The 25,363-nt window shown below is 32.5% G+C and overlaps 1 long non-coding RNA gene and 1 pseudogene across 1 annotated transcript in view; both read right to left on the minus strand.

The window, feature by feature from the left end:
• Positions 1-25,363, minus strand: part of LOC145246084 (uncharacterized) — a 69,348-nt gene that overhangs the window by 4,696 nt on the left and 39,289 nt on the right. The window contains exons 2-4 of the long non-coding RNA XR_013863075.1: positions 16,489-16,616; positions 12,265-12,427; positions 541-615 (exon numbers count right to left, since the gene is read on the minus strand). This is a non-coding gene — a long non-coding RNA (uncharacterized LOC145246084). The remainder of the gene's footprint in view (positions 1-540; positions 616-12,264; positions 12,428-16,488; positions 16,617-25,363) is intronic.
• LOC145246265 (U2 spliceosomal RNA) lies at positions 942-1,113 on the minus strand (annotated as a pseudogene).

Genomic DNA, 25,363 nt, shown 5'->3' on the forward strand with positions numbered 1-25,363 from the left:
TGATAGACAATAACACGGGGTATTTAATTAAAAAGCAAGTAATCATTAATAATTAGTATTGCTTTGGACAGATATAATAGTAAAATACAATTAAATATTAGTTTTGCTCTTAATGTGTGAAATCCTTAGACATATAAGATTTATTCCTCTCTCAAAATAAAAATGACAGACTTTTCTCAAATACCCATTTTTGTTATTTATCTTTGTAGTTTCTATTACACAATATATTATGCAATATAATTTTCTCAACTTTTGCTTACCAAAGCTGAAAAACTACAAAACACTGATTTCAATTTTGCTGGAAGAAGCGATTAAATTCAGTTCTTCCATATGTGTATTGACTTATGCAAATCGATGTAAAGTGAGTGAAGAGGGTTTTTTGAAAGCATGTAATGTGTGAAACCCTAACACTATCCTTTTCCGTCACAGAAAAACACATAAAAACATAGGAACATGCATCCAAGCTGAATGGAAATCATGTTTCCCGAGATGATAACCTGAAAGTCAATGTATACAAAGTGTATTTCTGAATATACTTACATTCCAAATCTGCAAGAGAATGTCTGGTAGAATACTGGCCCATCTTAACAATGATCAAACCATTCTGGAACTTAGCTACAATATTCAAAATGAATGTCAATTTTACCGTTCTGTAAAATTTGTCATGATTTTAATTTGAACCGTTTCAATATAAATTGTTTAAATTTGCCTTATTTTTCTAGATGACATAACCTCGTATTTCAGCTTTCATATAGTTCAGTGGCTACCTCTATTGCCAGGAGATCCAATTTGCTTTTTGTGTGAGAGTCATTTTCTTTTTCCGGTCAGGAGAAATATGGCAAACAATTTTGCTAGAAGAAATCTTTCTTTTTCATCATCTATGAACAGAGGAGTCTCTTTTTCTAGGTATTTATTTGCTTCCCCACGAAAGCAAATGTGACACAAGGTCGTTTTTAATGTGAGGGAAAACCAGCTCCCTTAAAATAAAGGCAAAATTGGGGCATTCTAGCAGTATCCGAAAATAGTAATTGTCTCAGTAAGGCCTAATTAACTTAAGTGTAGCATTAGAACAGATACTACACTTTGATCTTGGCCCAAAGGCCAAGAAAGTCTCTTTATCTATTTAGGGATAAATGTGGCCATGGGAGGAGGAATAAAAAAAACGTTTAGTTTTCAGTCGACACCTGGTACTTGTCCTGGGCTGGTCACTGAAGTGTGGTGTCTGCACAGATGCTGCACTCAAATGAATTGTCCTTAGTCAATGGAGGGGGAAACCCTTCTATACAAAGGCCATTTTATTTTTGCAGAATGCCCCTTTTGAGGGGAGCTGGCTATCTCCCACATTAAACCGACCTTGTGTCACATTTTGTTTCATGGGAAACAAATAACCAGTTTTCATGAGATAGGGAGTTGAAGCTATAAGAATCTTCATGAGAGAGAGGTGGCTGCATTTATAATGTGACATGGAATAGAGTATAGCAAGGATATAAAGGGGTTTGACTTTTCTTTCTCGTTAACAAGAATCAATTCATATTACCTTATTGACTGGGTTGTGAAGGTTAAATACGCCTTTTGCAGGACGTTCATTTGTAGGTGGGATCAAAAGAGTTAAAACCACTCTTTCTATTTTAGGTATAAACGTATCTAGTGGAGAATTTCTTTGGTTTAAACCATCACCCATTTTGATGATTCTGCAGTTGAGTTGAAAAATTCCTCAAACTTTTGTAAATAAAATGATGGAATTTGTTTCATCAATTGCTACACCACTTTATTTTTGAGATGTCTTTCTGGATGCTGATAAAAATAATGTGCCGCATATACTAATAAAACAAACAACTGACCTTAAAACAAAAGATGAGAGAGGAAGGCATGAAAGTTACTTGCATAAAAGTGTCAGATATTTCCATAATCCCAGATGATAATCATAAGTAACATTTGAAAGGCATCAAAATTGCATGGCACATGGGTAAAACAGCAACTGTGTTCATATTTACTACATTTCCAGTATGTAATAATTTCGTATTATAGCATCATAGAAGCATTTTATATTCAGAAGCAAACTGAATATTCCATATACTGCATCTGTTTGCGCTTAGAAATTGTTCAGAGCCTTATTCCTCTTGTTGAACTGGGTTTGATAACAATATACTTTGTAGATCTAATAAATAATTTTATTTTTGTGATGGTGAAAGACGATTGAAATTAAAAGCAACTGTTAAAATCACTCTTTTCTTTTTTAGGTACAAAATTATGTTCCTCTCGGGTTTTCTTGTATAATCTATGTTCCTATTTACTACATTTCCAGTATGTAATCATTTCTTTTTATTATAGTATGTGGTCTAAAATGTAATTAAAAAAAGGATTTTATAAAGGAGTCAACACTTATCAAGGCCCAGAGGCCACTGGAGGATAAGGGTTAATAAATGTACATTGGTCAATGGAACAATGTTGTAGTAATTGTTAGTAGTGGAAATTTGGTAAATTGGATTACTTAAGGGGGACGGCTCATCAAGAACTTGTTTATGTTGTACTTGAAGATGACCATATTATAGTCAGCCAGAAAGCAGGCAAATAGAAGAGAGTTCCACAAGTGTGCAGTTCTAAGAAAGAAGCTTTGTTCATGGAATCTACATTTAGGTACAGATAAAAAGTGGGGGAAATTATTGATAGTGTTTTCAGCTAGACGAGTGTTGCTCGTGAATGTTTGATGAGGGGGGCACAGATGAGCACTTGCCATGAAAATAATGATAAAGCAGAGACAGGCTCGCCACATCTCTTCTGTGAGAAAGAGGTTGCAGAGAAGAGAAACGGACATCCCCCACTAGTCTATGAAGTCTATGTTGAACTTTGTCAAAGCAGGATAAGATATTTTTAGCAGCTCCTGCCCAAATGAGGCAACAGTACTCCATCCTTGGACATACCTGGCTCTTATATAGGTATAGAATTGCATCAGCAGTGCGATATCTACTGGATCAGTAGAAGGATCCCACGATTTTCCCAGTGACCTTGGCAACAGATTTGATGTACGTGTTCCATTTCATATCAGGAGTAATGGTCAAGCCCAGGAGCTTGTCAAAACATGGAGCTTCCCAGAGACGAAAGCCATCTATTTCAATTGACGTCAGATGGGTATCAGAACATTGCTGATGTAAAGACAAAAGCCTGGTTTTAGATGCATTAAAATTAACCAGCCACCTCTTTCCCCATTGTACCAGAAGATCAGAAGAGAGAGAATCAGAAAAAAAGCTTGGCCGTTTATGGTTTTTGATGTATTGAGGGACACAAGTAGTAATGCTGTGAGCTTCTGATTTCTGCCCATCAACCACTACTCTTATAAACCTATTAGAGAGAAATGATTTAATAATTGAAAAGACATTTCCAGCTATACCGTAACTGGAGATCTTGTGAAGTAGACCTTTATGTCATACTCTATCAAAAGCCTTTGATATGTCAAGAGCAACTGCCCTAGAAAGGAAGCCTCCATCAAGAGATTCACTAATCCTATGAGATAACCATAAGCACATATGCTGTAGATCTAGCAGAACAGAAACCATATTGTCACTAAGAAGTTTATTTTTGCTGAGGTGGTTGACTACTTCTTTATTTAACACGGATTCCAGCAACTTACTCATGACGAACAGGAAACATAGGTCTGTACTGAGAGGGAAATAACCGATCACCTAAATTCTTAAATACTGGGCATACTGATGAGGTTTTCCAGGGTGTTGGGAAGCACTTCTCCTTAAGACAATGCTTTAACAGCTTTGTAAGTATGGGAGCTAGTTCTCATTGAAGCTTTTTTAGCACTATAATAGGAATGCCGTCAGAGTCAGTTGCTTTACTAGAATCAGGGTTTTTGATTAGCTTAGCAACATCATGCAGAGATATTTGCATGTTACATAGAGTGTTTTCTGATACTGGCGGTCTTGGTCGCATAGTGTAGAATTAGCTGCAAAGTTCTTGGCAAAGAGTTTCGCTTTATCTGATGCTGACAAAATTACCTCAGGTCCATTGATGATAGTTGAGATAGAGCATATGCTGCTGTTCAGGATCCTGTTCGCTATTTGCCAAAACTGATAGGAACCAAGCCACTGCTCAGCTACTTTGGACTTGACGGACTGAGAATACAACTCTCTTGCATTCTTTATTATTCATTTACAGTTGTTGCTAGCAGTCCTGAAAGTGGCTTAAGTCTCAGTACATCTCTTATGTTGGAAGCAGTGGAAAAAGTGATTTCTGTGCGCAATGGCAGTTGCACATTCTAGAGAGAACCACAGTTGGCTGTTAGGTTTTCGCTGAAATGTTTTCGAGGGAATGAAACGGTCTATACCTATAATTAACCATTCTGTCAGGTCTGATACTATAGAGGACACATCCTGTTGTGATGAAAGGAATAAAGAACGGAAGCAAAATGAAAGAGCCCCCCCCCCGATTCATACATAATGGTAACAAAGATATTGACAAAAGAAGTTGTGCAACATTTGAAAGAATTTGAGCTAAATCGCCAGAATCCCTGATAGGAGGTACCACCATTGTAGTCCTTGTGTCTGCTTACCTGCAGCTACATGTGGTGAAGGAACTATGGTAGTACCAGCTGGCATGTTGAGAAACATATTGCCTAACATGGTTAGAATTCGGACTTAATATTGCACCGAAGATTATGGCAGCCATTTTAAAAATGGTGTTAAAGCAAAGGTGTGTTACCATTGATAGCAGTGTTTCAGGCCACAAAAGGGAAAGTCAGGCTAGTAATAGACTTTCGTTAGTTGAACTGTTTTGTGGCATGTCATACACGGAGCGACATAATAGATGTGTGTGATGAAAAGATGAGAAAATGGAGACAGTTGATAGAAGAAAACTTACAGAGTGGAGACGTTTTACCAAATATTCATAATACCAACGTATTTAACAACAAGCTATTTCAGCAGAGAATAGATCATGAAATCTGGGATGCTGAGATTGGGCAAAGATGTTATATTACCGTTAGTGGAGAAGATAATGTAGTTGAGTGGATGAAAAAGGTAAAATTGGTAGCTAACCTACAACACGTGTCATACCTTGCCAGTTTTATTCCACTATTTCTACATGGAGATGTGCTCGCCCTCTATCTTGAAATGAATAATGAAAAACAAGAAAATGGAGAATGGATAGAAATGAGACAAGTGATCACATTCACTGAAAGAGCCATTTAAAACCTATGAAAAGCTACAACAATTCAAGTGGAAAAGTGATGTTTATGCCAATGCAATCAAAAGATTGGCTCAACTAGCCAGATACCTAGAGAGAGGCCTGGATCAAATTGCTTTACTACACTGAATACAAAGAATAATCATGCCTTCAGTGCTTTAGATATCAAGCACCACACCTGAAAATAGATTGCACAGATACCTAGAGCCAGAGTAATGTACTACAATTATGGAAAGTTTGGCCATATTGCTAGGTATTGTCCTTAGATTCAGGGAAACAGGCAAAGGAAAGCTTCTGCGCACAAGCTTCTCTGGAAACAGAATGAAGGCGCAATATGGCCTCTTTCTATAATAGAAGTGGTGGTGGATGATTTAGTAAAGACTGCACTTGTCGATACTGGTTGTATAACCACTTTAATCAACTCCAAACTCATGAGTGGATACGGTAGGAGTGGCACAATGAAAGCCGTTGATGAGAGGGTCATAGAATGTACAGGAATCAGGCAAATGGAGGTACAAGTGAAAGTGAGATCTTGATGAATTACATCATTGACGGGATTGACGTCATAATTGGAATGGACATAATCAATGAGATGAGAAGTGTAATTATAAAGAAAGCTGAGGTAAAATTCAGCTGAATGCTTGCAAAATTGAGGATGAAGACTTTGAAGCAAATTTCCATGGAGAGAAAAGGACAGTAGGATGGAAATGGAAGGGAAAGCCTCCAGTGTTACAGAATAGAGTGCAATATTATAAGAATTCCCTAGAAAGTGAGAAAAATTTAAAATTTGAGAAAGAAGTGGAAAGATGTATATTGGACGGTATTCTTTTACATCGAAGGAAGAAAGAAAAAGTGTGATGTGAGCACTATTGCAACAGGCATGGTCGTGGAGATTGGCAGCATGGTGGTGGAAGATGCAACATGATTGAGGAAAAATAATGATTATAATCATATTAATTTGGCTGAATAAGATGCTGTTCTAATGGGCATCAATTTAGCAATAAAATGGAAACTAAGAGATATCAAAATAAGAACCGATTCAGCCACTGACTTCAGTTGGGTGAACTCTACAGTGGAGGAGAGTGGAAGTATACGAACAAAAAGTGCTGGGGAAATGATTCAAAATGGAGATTAGGGATGCCTGGAGAGTTAATATCTAAATTTGAACTGCAAATAAAAGCAGTGTTTGTGCCTTCAGAGAAGAACAAGGCAGATGTGCTTACAAGGATAAAAAAAACAGTTGTTATTTGAGAAAAAAGAGGCCCCAATATTCTGTCTAGGAATTGGTGAACTGGGAGAGTTGCATGGCATACACCACATGGGAGTGGAAAGAACATTATATTTGGTGCGGAAAGTTGAGCCCTGTATAAACAGGAAGAAATTCAGAATATAGCTTAAAACTGTGTTCAGTGTAAATTGATCGATCCTGACCCAAATATTCATAATCCTGGGGAAATTAGAATTTCAAAGAATTGGAAAAGATTAGCTATTGATGTAACACACCATCAAAGAGGAGCATACTTGTCAATGATTGACTGTGGACTAAGTAGACTAGCGATATGGAGAGAGTTACATGTAGAATCTGTGTCTGCAATTGCAGCCAAATTAGAAAATGTGATGCCTTTTTCTCAGAAATCTTCTAGACTAAAAAGAATGGAAGATAAAAAGTTATTACAAAGCTGGAGAAAATGGAATAGTGAAGCGGCATCATCAGACAGTGAAAGCAATAGCTGAGAGAGGAAGGATATCACCTGGTACAATATGGCCCCTAAGGTCGGATAGAGAGAGGAAACAGTGACACATAAATCAATTTTATATTTTGAACAGAGGCACCCAAGAGATATACCCCCAGAAGTTGATGAGTAAGGACCAGCCATAATCCAAATAGGAGAAAAGGTTTTGGTGAAACATTCTAATGCTCGACAAAATGGAGAAGAAGGGTGATTCCCTTAACAACTTGAGTGTTGATGAAATGCCACAACATATTTTAAACTTCAGGTGCATAGCTTAGATAGATGATAAGGATGTCAGTGCTGAGCCAGAAAGTAATGAAGGTGAACTGGTGCCAATGAAAAGACCTTAGAGAGAACGCGATGTGGCTATCTGGACACAGGATTATGTAATATGAAATGACGTTTAATCATAATGGGGGCATGTGGTCTAAAATGTAATTAAAAAAATTGGTTATGTGGTGAAAGGAATAAAGAAAGTAACTTACACAAACAGGTGCATGTCTCTATCTTACCTGTCAGATGGCGGAATGAGGGAGGGAAAAAGAAAGAAAAAATCTTCATTTGTAGAAGGTTCGGTAATACACATGTGGCATTGATTTGCATATGAGGACAGAAGCTGTTATGTGAAAGGATGAGTTGGAAGCTTTTACTATAAATGTTGAAAATGAAGTAGAAACTCAACCAGACTTTATTCAATTTCCGTGAACATGAGGCTACTTCAGCAATAGCCAGAAGACATATTAAAAGTTCACAACATTAACAAAAGATATAATAATAATAATAATAATAATAATAATAATAATAAGAAGAAGAAGAAGAAGAAGAAGAAGGAAAAATACGATCCAACTATAGTTTAAAGGAATTGATAATTATTATCGAAGAACTAAATTAACTTCATCTTTTAAATAAATTTTCACAACCACAGGAACCAGGCCCCTGTCAAGTGCTCTAGCATTGAGTCATAAGCTGCACCTCAAGCAGTGGATCACATTAGAAATGTATCTCACTCATTTAAATTGTTTGTGATGATTTTAATTATTGATAGATTTTTATACAGAAGCATTACCTTAATGCTAGGTTGAAACGATTTGTCCTTTCAGCAGATATATATATATATATATATATATATATATATATATATATATATATATATATATATATGCATTTTACTTTTTTATTACCGTTTTTATCTGTTTAGTTACATATGTTTCAGTTGTCGAATCATGTTTGGCAATCCAGTAATCTCGTCAGATTTTACAGAAAAGTAAAGTCTGACGAGGTTACTGGATCGCCAAACACGATCCAGCAACTGAAACATATGTAACTAAACAGATAAAAACGGGTATAAAAAATAAAACGCATATTTGCTCTACAATAGTACTTAGCACTTTCTTCAGGTTTTTATGAATTGCCATTTTTGCTAAATATATACATATATATATATATATATATATATATATATATATATATATATATATATATATATTGCAATCATGAAGGGAATAATTTTATTGTTCATGATTAAAAATGAAACATGTAAAACACGTTTTAAAAAAAAAAAAAAAGTGGAATAGAGAGGAGAGAAAAGGGAGGGGTCAGCTGATTGGTTTTGCCTTCACTTTTCCAAAACTGAATCGAGTGACACAAATTCCAAAAGAAATTAGTAAAGTGGGTTAAAAATGGTCTACTTCCTTCGAGCATAGCCAGTGAGATTAGACCCCAGGATCTAGCCGCCCAAAGTTATATAATCTTCCTAAAATCACAAAGCGGATATCCCTTTAACGCCAATTTTATCTTTGACAGAGTCATCACAGCATAAGGTTGCAAAATGGATCTTTAATATTCGACAACCAGTATTAGAAGATGACAGTAAATACTATCTTAAAGATTCATTTTATGTTGCTTACTTTATTAAAAAATTTAAGGATGTTAATAAATTTGTGTTCTTATAATATTAGCAACCTGTTTACTCAAGTCCCTATTTTAGAGACTCTCTCTTCTCTTCTCTTCAGTAGTCTGTCGCTGACGATGATGACGTTGCACCATGCCTAACAGTCCCAGATAGATTACGCCTGATGGACTCGCTGGTGAATGTGGAGTCCAATTCGTGAATTGCATACATGGCCACAGGCAGCACAAGGGAAGATGCCGTCTGTCCGCTGCGCCGCGTGCCTTTGGTGTCTTCTTCGCTCTGCTCGGTCGTTATAGGTGGAGGTGAAAGTTTCCAAGCCCTCTTGGCAGATGTTTCGCCATTTTCTCCGATCAGCAGCAGCATGTTCGATGGCGTTGGATTCTATGCCACACTTTTTCAATGATGTTTTTAGTTGGTCCTTGAAACGTTTACGTGGACCCCCAGGGTTGCGTCGTCCCTCTGCAAGTTCCCCGTAGAGGACCTTGCGTGGGAGCCTTTCTGCTGGCATCCGGATGGTGTGACCAAGCCACCTAAGTTGTCTATTAGTTAGAATTATTTCAAGTGGGTCCATTTGAGTGCGCCTGCATATCTCATTGTGTGGCACCCTGTGCCACCATTTTAAACCTAGTATACGCTGTAAGCAGTTGGTATGAAATGCTTCTAGCTTTTTCAGGTGGCGTCTATAAGGCACCCATGACTCGCTGCCATACAAGAGGATGGAGAGACAGATTGCTCTATAGACAGAAACCTTGGTGGTGGTGGTGGTGGTGGTGAGGTTACGGTTCATAAAAACTCTGTGCGAGAGTCTACCAAAGGCTGCAGCAGCCAGACCAATGCGCCGTTGGACCTCACTTGTTAGGTCACAGGAGTCAGTGAGCACTGAGCCAAGATAAGTAAACTCTTGAGTGTTTTTCAGTGGCTGTTGGTTGATTGTGAACATTTTAGAGACTATAGCTATCTGTATAGATTTTTATATCAAAGCCAGATATCGCCTCCTCTCATTTCTGAAAGCATATTTGTTGAGCTGATGAAATTTGCCACTACATCTGTTGAAGTCAGTTTCAATGAGGTAAATAGGTGTATCCATGAGCTCAGTCCTAGGACCGACAATGGCAAATATTTTTGTGGGTTTCCATGAAGAACAATTACTATCTGGACTCATAAAACCATTTCTGATATGTTGAAGACACGTTTTATCTCTTTATTAATCAAACGGAGGTAAATAATTTATTCTGCTTACTTAATAGAATGCATGTTGCATTAAAGTACACTTATGAAGGAGAGTGTAACTTGTCTATAGCTTTCCTCGACATATTGGTTACAAAAATATAGGTAATCTTGAAGATTTGCCTCCCTTTGTTTACAAAGCCATTTGGCGGAAGTGATGTCCCACATATTTTTAGCTACGGATGATCAAAACCGTATAGAATGAACCTTTTTTTTTAGAAGTTTTATTTAAACAGTCTTTATTTGAATTTAATGCATTTTTTTTTTTTTTTTTAGATTTATGAACTGTTTTCTCCCCATTAATATGTTTATGAACGTTTACCCAACTTTTATAAAAAAAATTAGGTAAACGTCCATATCAAAATCTTGAAATTAAAGTTAGCTTTATTTAAAAAAAAAAAAACGTGTTTTTTTTTTTACATTATAAACTTTATCAGAACTTATGCAACAAACTTTTACATACATAAAAAATAGATTTATAGATATTTTATAATATTTTTTTTTTTAAATATATTTAACGAAAAGTTGTTTTTTTTTTGTTTTTTTTGGACATTTCTCATGTATTTAATCAAACACCATAAAATTAACACTTTAATTTCCAACTTTGCCTCAAGGGTTTGATCCTCATACTCACCTACCAAAACCTTTTATTTTCATTTTACCCCCCCCCGGGAGTTTGGATTTACCCAAAACCCCACACACCTCAAAACACCCGGGCATCGTTGGGTACCCCCCGCTAGTAAGCAATAAAAGTCTTCCCATTACAATTGTAATATTCAAATTTTGTACCCTCCCTCTAAATCAGGAAATATATATATATATATATATATATATATATATATATATATATATATATATATAGCACATTTAATTACATTATAAACTTTATTAGAACTTTGCACCAAACTTTTACATACATAAAAAATAGATTTATAGATATTTTATAATAATATTTTTTTTAAATATATTTAACGAAAAGTTGGGTTGTTTTTTTTTTGGACATTTCTCATGTATTTAATCAAACATCATAAAAAATCGTATCCAATACATGATATTCCACATCTAATTGTTTTTGTTTATTTGAACTTTTTTTACAAATTTTTGCATACATAAAAAATAGATTTTCTTGATCTTTTATAACATAAGATTTCAAAATTTCTTTAAAGAAAAAGTCATGTTAGAAAAAATCCCATTACAAAAATCTAATTTCGAAAAATAAATTTTGTATTTTTTTTATTACAAATTGGTTTATCATTTTATTGTTGAATAAAATTTGAAAGTGATAAATCGAGAAACAAATATCTTGAAAATAAAAAACACTTTGTCTTTTTTTTTTTAATAAAACTAACTTCAATTTTAAAATTTCGATGTTTGGAAAACAGTCCATAATATATATTTCATTATAAAAGTTCTATTTTTGTTTGATAAAAATAAAACAGTTAATAAATATAAAAAGATTAAAAAAACAGTCCATTAAGTTTAAGACTGTTTCAATAAAACTTCTAAAAAGAAAACAAAAAAAAAGGTTCATTCTATACGGTTTTGGTCATTCATAGCTAAAAATATGCCAGACGTCACTTCCGCCAAATGGCTTTGTAAACAAAGGAAGGTGAATCTTCAAGATTACCAAAACATCATGTAGTAACCTTACATCACTATACTGTAAATCCACATTTATGGAACTATGTACATGCTGGGATTCATTTTGCCCTAAAAAGCATAAGATTGATTTAATTTGGACCCTAACATATTGTGCCCTGATAATTTGTTCGAAACCAAAATTAGATGAAGAATTGAAAATGATTGCTGATACTCTATCCAAGAATACCCATACTCTTGCTGTGATTAAGTGAGTCATGCAAAGAAAAATAACTAAGTTTTCCCCAATTTAATACGGTAACTAAATCTCCAATATATCTTTGTTAACCCTGGTTGAGGAAAGTAAGTGAAAAATTCGCCAAACAAATCAGCGCAACAGTACAAAATGCTTCAAATGTTCATGTGTTTTCTACGAAAAACTTAATGGAATCCTCTGGAAAAAATGTTCTACTCCCATCATAATAATAATAATATAATTTACAATTTTAAGTTTAGTTGCAGTGCCAACTACATGGGTCGAATGACATTAAGATTGCATGGGAGAGTCCAACAGCATGTAACTAGCAAAATTAAAAATGGGATATACAGAGCAAGGGACTTTCTTACCAATACATACGGGTCTTCAATAATTGACCATCTCCTTAAACACCCCTCATGTGCAGCAAACTTCAGCATGAACTCATTGTCAATTCTTAGTCGTGCTCACTCCACATTCAATGTTAATATCTTTCTTGGATACTTTTCACGTTCAGTTGAGGAGGCCTGCTCTCTGCAAACAGAGGGAATGTCTCTTAGATTGGAGCATGATAAATCTTTAGGATCTTTGAAAAGAATATCGCTGCTTTATTTTAATCGCTTCCTTGTTTTATTTTAGCCGATAAATATAACACAATGCAGCTTTATTTTAATAATGTACATTTTCCACTGTTTTTCTCGATTCAGTTACAAATCCCTCGATTCAGCTTTGGAAAAGTGAGGGCGAAACCAGTCAGCAAACTCCTCCCTTTTTTCTTTCCTCTCCTTTGCTCTTTTTTCTTTTTTTAAAAATGCAATTTACTTTTAATCATGAACAATAAAAGTCTTCCTTTTACAATTGCAATATTCAAATTTTGTACCCTCCCTCTAAATCAGGAAATATATATATATATATATATATATTTATATATATATATAGCACAACAAGCCTAGCAAACTCATAACATCAACCAATGAAACCCCCACTAATAAAAACTCCAGCTATAACAGCTAATGTCTCTTGCATGTATTGATCTTTTATCTTCAATTTGTGATATATAAAACTTTGGTACATGAATTATTTACTTTTTAATAGACATTTCAAAATGGGGGGCATTAACTAATTCGACCCCCTGTCTTTCCAAGCTTATAACTACTCAAAAAATGTAATTCAAACCCTAATTTTTTTTTTCAATTAAAGGGGCAAAGACCAAGGTTTCATAAAAAAATACAAACAACGTAGTTTAAAAAAAACAAAAAGGTTTTAAACTTCGGAACTTTACAGGTAAATTTCCAAAAGACTGTTCTTTTTGTTTTTGTTTTAAATTAGAACATATTACTTATTGATCTTTTATCTTCAATTTGTCATATATAAAACTTTGGTACATAAATTAATTATTTACTTTTTAATAGACACTTGAAAATGGGGGGGGGCTGAATTTAAAAAAAACGTTTGTCTAAAATATTATATTCGGTTTATTGGAAAGAGCATAAAATTTCACATTGACCCTGAAAATATCGTAAAAATAGAATCAATAGAAACATTTTGATAGATTTTTAAAGTTTAAAAATTGAAAAATACTGAACTCGTAAAATTCAATTAATTTCATTACTGTTTAAAAAAAAATTTCTATTACTTTTTATACAATTTGAATAGTTTATTTTGGAAGTATAATCCATAAAGAAAATAAACAACCCACTTTTAAAGGAGAAATTACGAATTTTTTAATATTTTATTCGCAGTTTCGTGTTAGGGGTGTCAAAAATTCCTACAAAAATTCTAATACACCTAGTCATCCTCTCCTTTCGATTATGTAGCCTTAATTTAAACATAAGTTACTTTCGGTTTGGCGATGGTCGTAACAGCAAAGACGTCACGTTTTTCCACGTTTTTTTCTTCCTTCGTGGTATGGGCTCAAGCCTGCCTTCCTACTACAATTTTTTTTTTTTTGCTCAACATACACATCCAAACACCCGAGCAACGGCGAGCTGAAATGCTAGTATATATATATATATATATATATATATATATATATGTTTTTATTTGTTTTTGTTAGCGATACTTTCTTGAATGAATTGAAGTATTTATACGAAAGTGCATTTTTCCTAAATGCTTGTTGGGATTAATTTTCCCATTGACCAATCTGATACCCCCTTTTAATGGGGAGCGACATATATATTATTTTAAAAATATAATTATCCACTGACACGTATTTCATCGTCCACGACTCATCAGTGGCTGAATCTAGCGAGATTCGAAAGCGGCATATATATATACACTTGTGTCCGATATTATTCATACCCCCCTTGAAAATTGTGTTTATTAGGTGTAACTTTGTAAGAATTTATTGTTTACGTCCATATTGATACATATTCTTAATACACTTCTTCTGATCATTTTCGTCATTTTAAAATCTCGGGATACTTGTAATAAAAGGAATATACAGCTATTTATAAAATCTGCAATGTTCAAAAATAATCATACCCCCTTATTGTTTCAGTATTAATCGAGTTTCTGACTGTTTGTTTCCTGTTTGATTCTTATTTTGAATGCTTTTATACAACCTTTGATTGATTTCATTTCGTGTTTTGCATTTTTCAGAAATTAAAATGATATCAACTGAAAACCAATAAAAGAATAAAAATTATTAGAATGGGGAAGAAAAAAGAGCTTAGTAATGATCTTAGGACTAAAATTGTGAATTCACATAAGGATGGTTTAGGTTAAAAGTCAATTTCCAAGAAATTTGAGGTCCCTACAGCAACAGTACAGAGCATCATCAAAAAATTCCAGAGCCACCACACAACAAATAACTTGATTGGTAGAGGAAGGAAAAGGAAACTGTCTGCTAGAGCCACCAGGAATATTGTAAGAAGTGTTAATGCAAATCCAACCACCACTACTAAGGACATTTTAGAAAATCTGGAGTCTTCTGGCATAAAAATATCAAGGCAAACATTGCAAAGGACTCTGCATGAAAATGGTCTGAAAGGAAGAAGACCAAGAAGGACTCCATTGCACACCGGAAAACACCTTGCAGCACGTCTAAAGTTTGCTAGGACCCATGTGAATTCTCCAGAGTCCGTTTTCTCAAGTATTGTGTGGACTGACGAAACAAAAATTGAATTGTTTGGCCATATGGATGCTTCTTACGTTTGAAGGAAGAAAGGAGAAACTTACAACCCAAAGAACACCATACCCACGGTGAAACATGGTGGTGGTAGCCTAATGTTTTGGGGCTCCTTTTCGGCTGGTGGTCCAGGTAGTTTGGTCAAGATAGATGGAACCATGAAGAAGGAGCAATATTTGGAGATACTCCAGAAAAACATTGGACAGGATGCGGAGAAGCTCCATTTAGGACCAAACTGGGTCCTTCAACAGGATAATGATCCAAAACATACTGCCAAAATAGTCAAGAAATTGTTTGAGGATAATCAAATTAATGTTTTGGAATGGCTTAGCCAGAGTCCCGGCCTGAACCCTATCGAAAACCTCTGGCACATATTGAAAACTGAGGTTAAAAAGCAGAAACCTAGAAATTTGAGGGATTTGGAGAACTACTGCATTGAAGAATGGTCAAAAATCAGTGTTGATGCTTGTAAAAACCTTGTTGATAAATATCCAAAACGGTTACAGGCAGTTATTAAGAATAAAGGGCATGCTATTGACTATTAGTAAGAGAGGTATGACTAATTTTGAACTAGTGCCATTATTGTTTTTCTTTGTATAATGTTTCAAACTTGCATAATTTATTTATTTGTTGAGTTTAAATTAAATGCTTATGCTTGATTTATTGTTTGAAATCCCTTTAATATTGTCTACCTTCTGATTTGAGCAATATTCTTATAGAAATCTCAAAGATCCGAGGGGTATGAATAATATCGGGCACAAGTGTGTGTATATATATATATATATATATATATATATATATATATATATATATATATATATATATATATATATATATATATATAATTATTTTTTTACTATAATAATTAATTCGCTTTCGAATCTCGCTAGATTCAGCCACATAACTCTAGATTCAGCCACATAACACATAACTCCCCAGCAGTGCACCTGAAACTTCGGAATACAAAAGTCCATAAAATATTAACAGCATAAATAAAGAGTAAAATGCTCCTTTGTATAATAGCTTTCGTAGTGTTGAACATATCAAGCGTCAAATAATATAGAATATATATGTAGCTGTATTTATTTCCATGACAAGATAATCTGGGACGCTGACAACGTTTTTTTTTTTTTTTTTTTTTTTATTATTATTATTATTATTATTATTCCTTTTTAGATTCTTTTGTTGTTTTTTCTAAACATGTTTTATTTATTTTGAACTATAAATAGTGAAATGGCTGTTTACCTAATTCAAGATTTAAAAAAAAATTAAAACGTTTTATTCACGTAGCGAACAAAGGATAATTGCTTCACTAATTTTGAAGTATTGAAAATAAAGCAAAACAAAAAACCAATCGACAGTTAAATTTTTAAAAAAATCATGATTCGCTGTAGTTATCTCCCTTTTCAATGAATTCTGAAAATGCGCTAAAACATCGGTATTAAATTAATATAATAATACTTACTTTTTGGTTTATATCTGCTCTTCACTTACTTTATCCACTTTTATAACGGGAATGTTTTTGTTTTTTTGTTTTCAAACACTACTGACTTCACAAGATGGAGCTAAAATTCAAGATGGCGAACAGAAGAACTGATTCGCAGAAAACAAAATTTAAGACAAGAGGAAAATTAAACAAACAAACAAAAGAACAAAGTAAATCATTTAAAAATAGAGTCGATCTTTTTGTGTATATCGCGGATAAAATGAGCATTATTTTATTTATCTCAGCATTAATAGATGAGAGAAAAAGATTACAGCCTTCATTTTCATTAAATTAATTAAAGCAGACGACAATTAGACATCTTTCGCTCTCAGTTGTAGTATTTATGGTATTTGTGCAGTCTGTTGAAGCCATCCCCCAGTCCCCCACCCCTACGCATTAGCTCCTACTAGAAAAATGATTGCTTTATTTAATTGCTTATGTTTTTTTTTTTTTTTTTTTTTTTTTTTTCATCCGTGAGGGCTACCGACGGGATTTCCCTGTTCGGGGAAGTGGAGTCATCAGTATCACTGTAAACTCACCTTGTCTAACCTTGTCGTTTAGCAGCAATAACAAATTAGATTAGTTGGGTGTGTTACTGTTGCTATACACACAGATACGAAAAAGTTGTCACCCCCCCCCCCAAAAAAAACAAATATATAACAAACAAATGTTATCACTTTTTATGTAACATGTTTATTCAGCTCGAAAAACAGTGTTTATCGATGTATTGGAAAATTTAAAATGGCGCTCGACACTCTGTTGAACATGGTAAGTTTGGGAAAAAGGGGTTAAAAATAAAAACTATATAAAATACTGTTAAAAACCAACCGAATAAATGTCAGCCTATCTCACAGTAACATATATTGAGTGAGTTTCTAACATTATTTTGTATATTTTTTTATTTTTAACTCCTTTTCCCGGACTTACTGTGTTCAACAAAGAGTCGGGCGCAATTTTAAATTTTCCAATACATCGGTAAACACTGTACGTTTTTCGAGCTGAACATGTTACATTAAATAAAAACACTAAAAAAATATCCAATTAGTGAGAAAAATAACTTATATTGCCTTTGATAACATTTAGTTGATATATATTTGTTTTTTGACAACTTTTTCGAATCTATGTGTATAGTAATACAAACTCGATTAGTTTCAAAGTATTAATACACATCTCTGTACTCCTTGGGCGCTGAGTTCCATGGCGACCAGCATAAAAAAACACGCGTCGCGCCGTCGCTCCCTTCCTGACGCAAGCGCACGTAACATTTTTTATATACTGACGTTGTCGTAGCAACTAAACGATTATTTTTCACATTATTTATTTATTTATTTTGAAAAAAAGTTTTACTCTTTATGAATATTAAAAGAAAAAAGTTACTAAACATTTATTAATAATGTCTCACTTTTACAGACATTTGTTTTTAAATTTCTTTTTAAATGACGACTTTTATCGATTTTTTTTAAATAGCATTTGCGGATGGGTAAAAAAACGAAAAAAAAAACATTTAATGATAATTTCTCACTTTTACAAATATTTTTAAAAAATAAATGTTATTAAAGTCAAGATACTGAGAAATTGTCAATAAATGGTTTAGTTATTTTTTTCGTTTTTTACCCATCCGCAAATGCTATTTTAAAAAAAGTCGATAAAAGTCGTCATTTAAAAAGAAATTTGGATTTGTATTACTGTACACATAGATTCGAAAAAGTTGTCAAAAAACAAATATATAACAAATAAATGTTATCAAAGGCAAGATAAGTTACTTTTCTACCTAACTGGATATATTTTTCGTGTTTTTATTCAATGTGACAGGTTTATTCAGCTCGAAAAACATACAGTGTTTACCGATGTATTCGAAAATTCAAAATGGCGCCCGACACTCTCTTTAACACGGTAAGTTGAGGAAAAGGTGTAATAAATAATAAACTAGACAAAATACTGTTAGAAATTCGCTCATTATATGTTACCGTGACATAAGTTGACATATATTCGGTGTTTTTTTAATAGTATTTTGTCTAGTTTATTATTTATAACACCTTTTCCCAAACTTACCATGTTAAAGAGAGTGTCGGGCGCCATTTTGAATTTTCCAATACATCGGTAAACACTGCATGTTTTTCGAGCTGAATAAACATGTTACATTGAATAAAAACAAAAAAGATATATCCAGTTAAGTAGAAAAGTAACTTATCTTGCCTTTGATAACATTTATTTGTTATATATTTGTTTTTTGACAACTTTTTCGAATCTATGTGTACAGTAATACAAACCCAGAAATTTAAAAACAAATGTCTGTAAAAATAAGACATTAATAAATGTTTAGTAACTTTTTTCTTTTAATATTCATAAAGAGTAAAACTTTTTTCAAAATAAAAAATGTTACGTGTGCTTGCGTCAGCAAGGGAGCGACGCGTATTTTTTTTTTATTTTTTGCTGGTCGCCATGGAACTCAACGCCCAATGAGTACCCACATCTCTTAGGTTATGTATCAAATTTTACGTTGTGTGTCTGCCATTATTGCTGCTTCGTTTATGGTTTCTACTTTTTCGTCGAGATGGATATGAGTTTTTTTTTTGTATTTTTTTTACACATCGTTTAAATTGTTTTATTAAAATTAGTGGCACTTCTGCATGCCAGTGCAAACTAAAATTATATTTTGCTAAATTTTTACAATCTTTCTGTACACACACACACACACACACACACACACACACACACACACACACATTATTCTTAAACCTCTATGAATGCTTCATGTTTTTTAAATTTTATTTTGCTTCATTGACAAACAAAAATTATATTTTACAATCTTTCTGTACAAACACACACACACACACACACACACACACACACATACACACACACATTATTCTTAAACCTCTATGAATGCTTCATGTTTTTTAAATTTTATTTTGCTTCATTGACAAACAAAAATTATATTTTGATACATGCTTATTAGGGACTGCCAAAAGTCACCACAGAATTACCCCACCCTATATGTAACACGATGTAACTTTATTATAAACTAGCGGGGGTACCCGGCGTTGCCCGAGTGTTTGTTTCCGGGACGGGGGGGGGGGTTAAAAAATTTTATGGTAGGTAAGTAGGAAGGATCAAACCCGGAGTCATGAGTAAAAGTAGGAAAATAAAGTGTGAAAAAAAAACAAACAAAAAAAACATCTGCAACGTTAACAGTTCGGCCACCAAGAAAAGTCCATTCCAGTTGTTTAGGAAAAAAAAAAACGACTATGGTAGGTCGGCGCGAACGTGAAAATATAATGTGAATTGTCCAGCACGCTAACCACTACGCCACAGAGCACTGCAGCTTAGTTTAGTGATTTTAAATAACTTCACATGAAAGAACTACGAAGCTAAACCGGTGTTCTCTTCTCAACTGTTCCTTGTGAACGATCCCCAAACGGTGTTAAGTGGTGGCAGGGGGAGGAGGAATTTATTAGAGAGAAAATATTTTACCACTTCCATTGATCTTAACCGATTTTGGCCGTGACTTCTCAGCAGAAAAAGTATAGAAATCTAAGATTATCGAGGAATTTGAGAAATAATAAGCCTATAACACACCTCAGATATTGTTCTGTCGTTTGTGCATATTATATTTGCATGAAATATCTTGATTTTTAATCCTATTAATGTCAAAATCAGACGGGAAAAAATGAGTTCATTTTATTTATATAGAGATTAATATTATCAGTATAACTTTTGTATCATTTAACAGAAGAAGGGCAAACTAACCAATAATGATTAAAAAAAAAAATTTTTCATCGAACGAAAATAATGAAATTGCGAGACGAAAATCGTATCTACATAATTGTCGATTTAAAATAACGTTCCCATGTAGTAGACATTCCGAACGTGAAAACATACCCGTATTTAATAAATCTAGCAAAACTCAACTAATGGTCAGATTTTCGTGAAATTTTCGATACTTATCCATTTTAGAATGAAATTACATAGAAAATGCAGTTTTCGTAAAATATACGAGGGGAAATATTTTTTTAGTGCGTGTACAGGACCCCCCCCTCAATTTATTGTATCGAAATTCGAACAAAATATATTTAAATCTATCGAAATTTCTATTTATTATGAAACATAAGAGTTCAAATACGTAAAAAAATATTTATTTTTTAAAATTTAAATACACGTATTGGACAAAAATTTACCTTGAAGTTGCAATTAAAAAATTGATATAAACTTAATATTATTATGTTTTTTTAATAGCGTTTTTTTCGAATTAATATATACTATAATCAGTTGAATTGCCAAGAAAAAGAAACTTCGTAAACATTAATTAATTTTTAAAAGATTAAAACGATTAAAATTCCATTATTTCAAAATGTTCCTTTACAACATAGATTTTTAATAAATTGTGTTTAAATTCTTTTTTTAATATTAAGTTTTAATATAAACATGACTCTTGTCAGCTATTTTATCGCCAGATTAAAACCAATTTGAAAATATTATTGCACAAATATCAGCATTTTCTAGACCCCCCCCCCTCATATTTTGTTTGTCTCTTTTTACCGAACAACATATGGAAGCCCGTAGGTAACAAAAAAAAAACATTCAGTAAAACCGTATTTCATATTTAATATACAAATGTTTATAATATTATTAATCATTAAACTGTGTAAATCTTAAAACCTAACAAAATTATAACAAAGATTAATTATTAATTGCAGTTTGAAGAAGATAAACAAAGGTTTTTAAAAATCATTATCGCTTCTGCTTTTCCATAGTTCGTATAGTTAACACAAATCTGACGTCACGGAAACATGCGGTCCAATCTTCACAACCGTTTGGCAGTCCCTAATGCTTATACAATCTTACTGTAAAAACAAAATCTTTGTGTACAAAAACAAACAAACAAATTATTCTTAAACCTCTATAAATGTTCCATGTTTTTAAATTTTGATATATTTTTTTATACACAATAAATTGCGAAAAAAACAAACAAACAATCTTTCTGTAAAAATCAAAATTCATAAACTTCTAAACGTTTCATGTTTTTAAAATTCTATTTGCTACACTGACAAACTAAAATTATATTTTGATATATTAAATTACTCATTGAAAAGATATTTTATTAATACATTAAAATTATATTTGTATACATTTTTTTTTATTAAATAGATGTTTCGATTTTCATATATTTTGTGTTATTTATTTTGTTATTATATTTTCTTGTGTTATCGAAAACACCTGTTTATATTTGAGGTTCACATAATGGCCGCTAGATGTCATTTCTCTTTCGAAGAACAGGAGTCGATAACTCATCTCTGTTGCTAATATATCACTGTCATGCAGAAGTTCCAAATAATTTACTAAATATGAATACTTATTCTTACCAGGTTTTTTGTAAGGATATTGTAACTTCGTTAATTTTTTTTTATTATTAACTTAAATTTATTTTGTTTTCTTCATCTTGTTCTTTTTTCAAGATTGGTTATAATTTTTATTTTTATTGATTATTATTATGTTACATATTGTTGGTTTTTCATATTATTATTCACAGTTGAATATATATATATATATATATATATATATATATATATATATATATATATATATATATATATATATATATATATACGAGCAAACAGTTAATAAAAAATGTTTAAAAACACTTGGAAATGAGTTAAAAACATATTTAATCTGAAAAGGAAACACTAGATAAGTGGATAGTCCTTAATCCGCGGAGTTTCGAAGAAATACTTTCCTTCTCATCAGAGGGTAGGAATGCAAAAGTATTTGATGAAACAACGAGTAAGTCAAAGATCTTACTTGATAACAAAAACGTGAAGCAGAGGGAATATGGTGAAGAAAAAAGGTGATTACACGTGAATGGATAGTCTGGTGGAAGATAAATAATTCAGTGACGGTAAAATCCAAATATATAACTTCAAGGAAGTGAATTGAATTTCCGGGTTTGTATTACTGTACACATAGATTCGAAAAAGTTGTCAAAAAACAAATATATAACAAATAAATGTTATCAAAGGCAAGATAAGTTACTTTTCTATCAAACTGGATATATTTTTTGTGTTTTTATTCAATGTAACATATTTATTCAGCTCGAAAAACATACAGTGTTTACCGATGTATTGGAAAATTCAAGATGGCGTCTCACACCCTCTTTAACACCGTAAGTATGGAAAAAGGTGTTATAAATAAAAAACTATACAAAGTACTATTAAAAACCCGCCGAATATATGTCAACCTATGTCACGGTGACATATATTGAGCGAGTTTTTAACAGTATTTTATCCGGTTTTGTATTTATAACATCTTTTCCCACACTTACCGTGTTAAAGAGAGAATAAGACGCCATCTTGAATGTTCCAATACATCGGTAAACACTGTATGTTTTTCGAGCTGAATAAACATGTTACATTGAATAAAAACACGAAAAATATATCCAATTTGGTAGAAAAGTAACTTATCTTGCCTTTGATAACATTTATTTGTTATATATTCGTTTTTTGACAACTTTTTCGAATCTATGTGTACAGTAATACAAACCCGAATTTCCATTAGCACAAGTAAAATCCAAGGAAATCCCGTAATTGGAAGATGGTCCAAAATAATCCAAATGCCGTATTTTTTTCTTTCCTTTTTTTTTTTTTTTTTTTTTTTTTTGGTTGACGTGCACGACTGCACGACTGCACGAGTGACTGCTACCCTCTCTAGCGAAATAGGCACCTAAAATCAACATTTGATGTTGTACGCAGTTCCACTTAGGGAGCAATTATTATTTTTACAAGGAAAGAATTTTTTCATGTGTGGCCTAGTTTTTATTTATTTATTTATTTCGGCTTGAACTTTGCGAATTATTTTGTTATTATGATTTTTTCATTTTTTTTTTATGGATATTTGCGGGGGGGCAGATATTATATTCATAGGTAAGTATTAAAGGAAAATTAGTGCACGTCCAAATTAGCACGTGTGGCGATAAACAAAAAGCTTTAGCATGAATATACCTCTCATGGAATGTCGTTGATCGAAACACATAGAAATGTTATTTCGTACTGGTGCAATGGTGCAGCATTGGTGCACTTATTGATCCGCGCTATTTTTAAATAGTACTTTCAAGTTTAATAAAAGTTTTACGATACCTGTTTTTATGAAATTATTAGGTGAAAGTTCAGAATAGGTACACAACAGTACAACACCCTTCCGCTCCCATGTTAAGAATGGCTTTCTGAATAATAACGTGATTATTTCAGCAGAGCCCAATAAGTGCATCATGGTATGACCTTTTATTTTCTTGAATAAAATAAAAACTACTCGACGAGAACACTACTGTTTTTGTTTTAATACTGATTTGGCAATCTGGAAGAAAGAGAGAGCCTGTTTCCTCCGTTTAACTATAGGTGGCGTTACTGTCTGTCCACCCAGTTATGGAATCACAAAATGTATATAATGGCACCCTTGAAATAAAAATAAATGTTTTTGTTATATTTTAATTTTAAATATGTTTTTTTTTTTTTTTTTTTTTTTGCAAACATATTTAAGTTTTATTTTTTTTCAAACATACTGACGTTTTTTTTTTGGGGGGGGGGGGGGGTTGCAAACATATTTAAGTTTGTTTTTTTTTCAAACATATTTACGTTTTGTTTTTGTTTTGCTTTTGTTTTGTTTTTGCAAACATATTTAAGTTTTATTTTTTCAAACATTTACGTTTTGTTGCTTGTTTATTTTCAAACATTTACTTTTTTTTTTCGTTTTTCATATTTTTTGTTTGTTTGTTTTGGAAGCATTTACGTTTCTTTTTTGTTTTTCCAAACACATTTACGTTTTTTTTTCTTTTTTTTGCAAACATTAAAAAAAAATTTTTTTTTTCAAATATAGTTTTTATTTTTTTTTATTTTGTAAACATGCGCAATTGCCGCCAATTAACCCTTGCCAAACCACATAATGGATGCAAGTGTTAATAACATTTTACCTCTAAGTGACTTGAGTATTCCTTAAAGGATGTTCTCTTAGAAATGTAAAAAAAAAAACAAAAAAAAACAAACTAAATGTTTGAAAATAAACAAGCAACAAAACGTAAATGTTTGGAAAAATAAAACTTAAATACGTTTGCAAAAACAAAAAAAAAAAACGTAAATATGTTTGAAAAAACAAAACAAAACTTAAATATGTTTGCAAAAAAAAAAAAAACAAGTTTAAAATTAAAATATAACAAAAAACATTTATTTTTATTTCAAGGGTGCCATTATATACATTTTGTGCTTCCGTAACTGGGTGGACAGACATTAACGCCACCTATAGTCAAACGGAGGAAACAGGCTCTCTCTTTCTTCCAGATTATCAATTAGTTTTTATTTAAAAATAAAAAATAAAAATTTCAATTGTTCAAAACATGTTTTTTCCCCCCAAAGTTTATTGGGATCTTTTTTAATTACCACATTTTTCATGAACATGCTCTAAAAATGATTCAAAATTATCTAATATTTGGGTTTGTATTACTGTACACATAGATTCTAAAAAGTTGTCAAAAAACAAATATATAACAAATAAATGTTATCAAAAGCAAGATAAGTTACTTTTCTACCAAACTGGATATATTTTTTGTGTTTTTATTCAATGTAACATGTTTATTCAACTCGAAAAACATACAGTGTTTACCGATGTATTGGAACATTCAAAATGGCGCCCAACTCTCTCTTTAACACGGTAAGTTCGGGAAAAGGTGTTATAAATAATAAACTAGACAAGATACTATTAAAAACCACCGAATATATGTCAACCTATGTCACAGTAATAAATATTGAGCGAGTTTCTAACAGTATTTTATCTAGTTTTACATTTATAGCACCTTTTCGCAAACTTACCG

Source organism: Euprymna scolopes, chromosome 23 (genome assembly GCF_053919585.1).
Source record: "Euprymna scolopes isolate OS-2025 chromosome 23, ASM5391958v1, whole genome shotgun sequence".
Lineage (NCBI taxonomy): Eukaryota > Metazoa > Mollusca > Cephalopoda > Sepiida > Sepiolidae > Euprymna > Euprymna scolopes.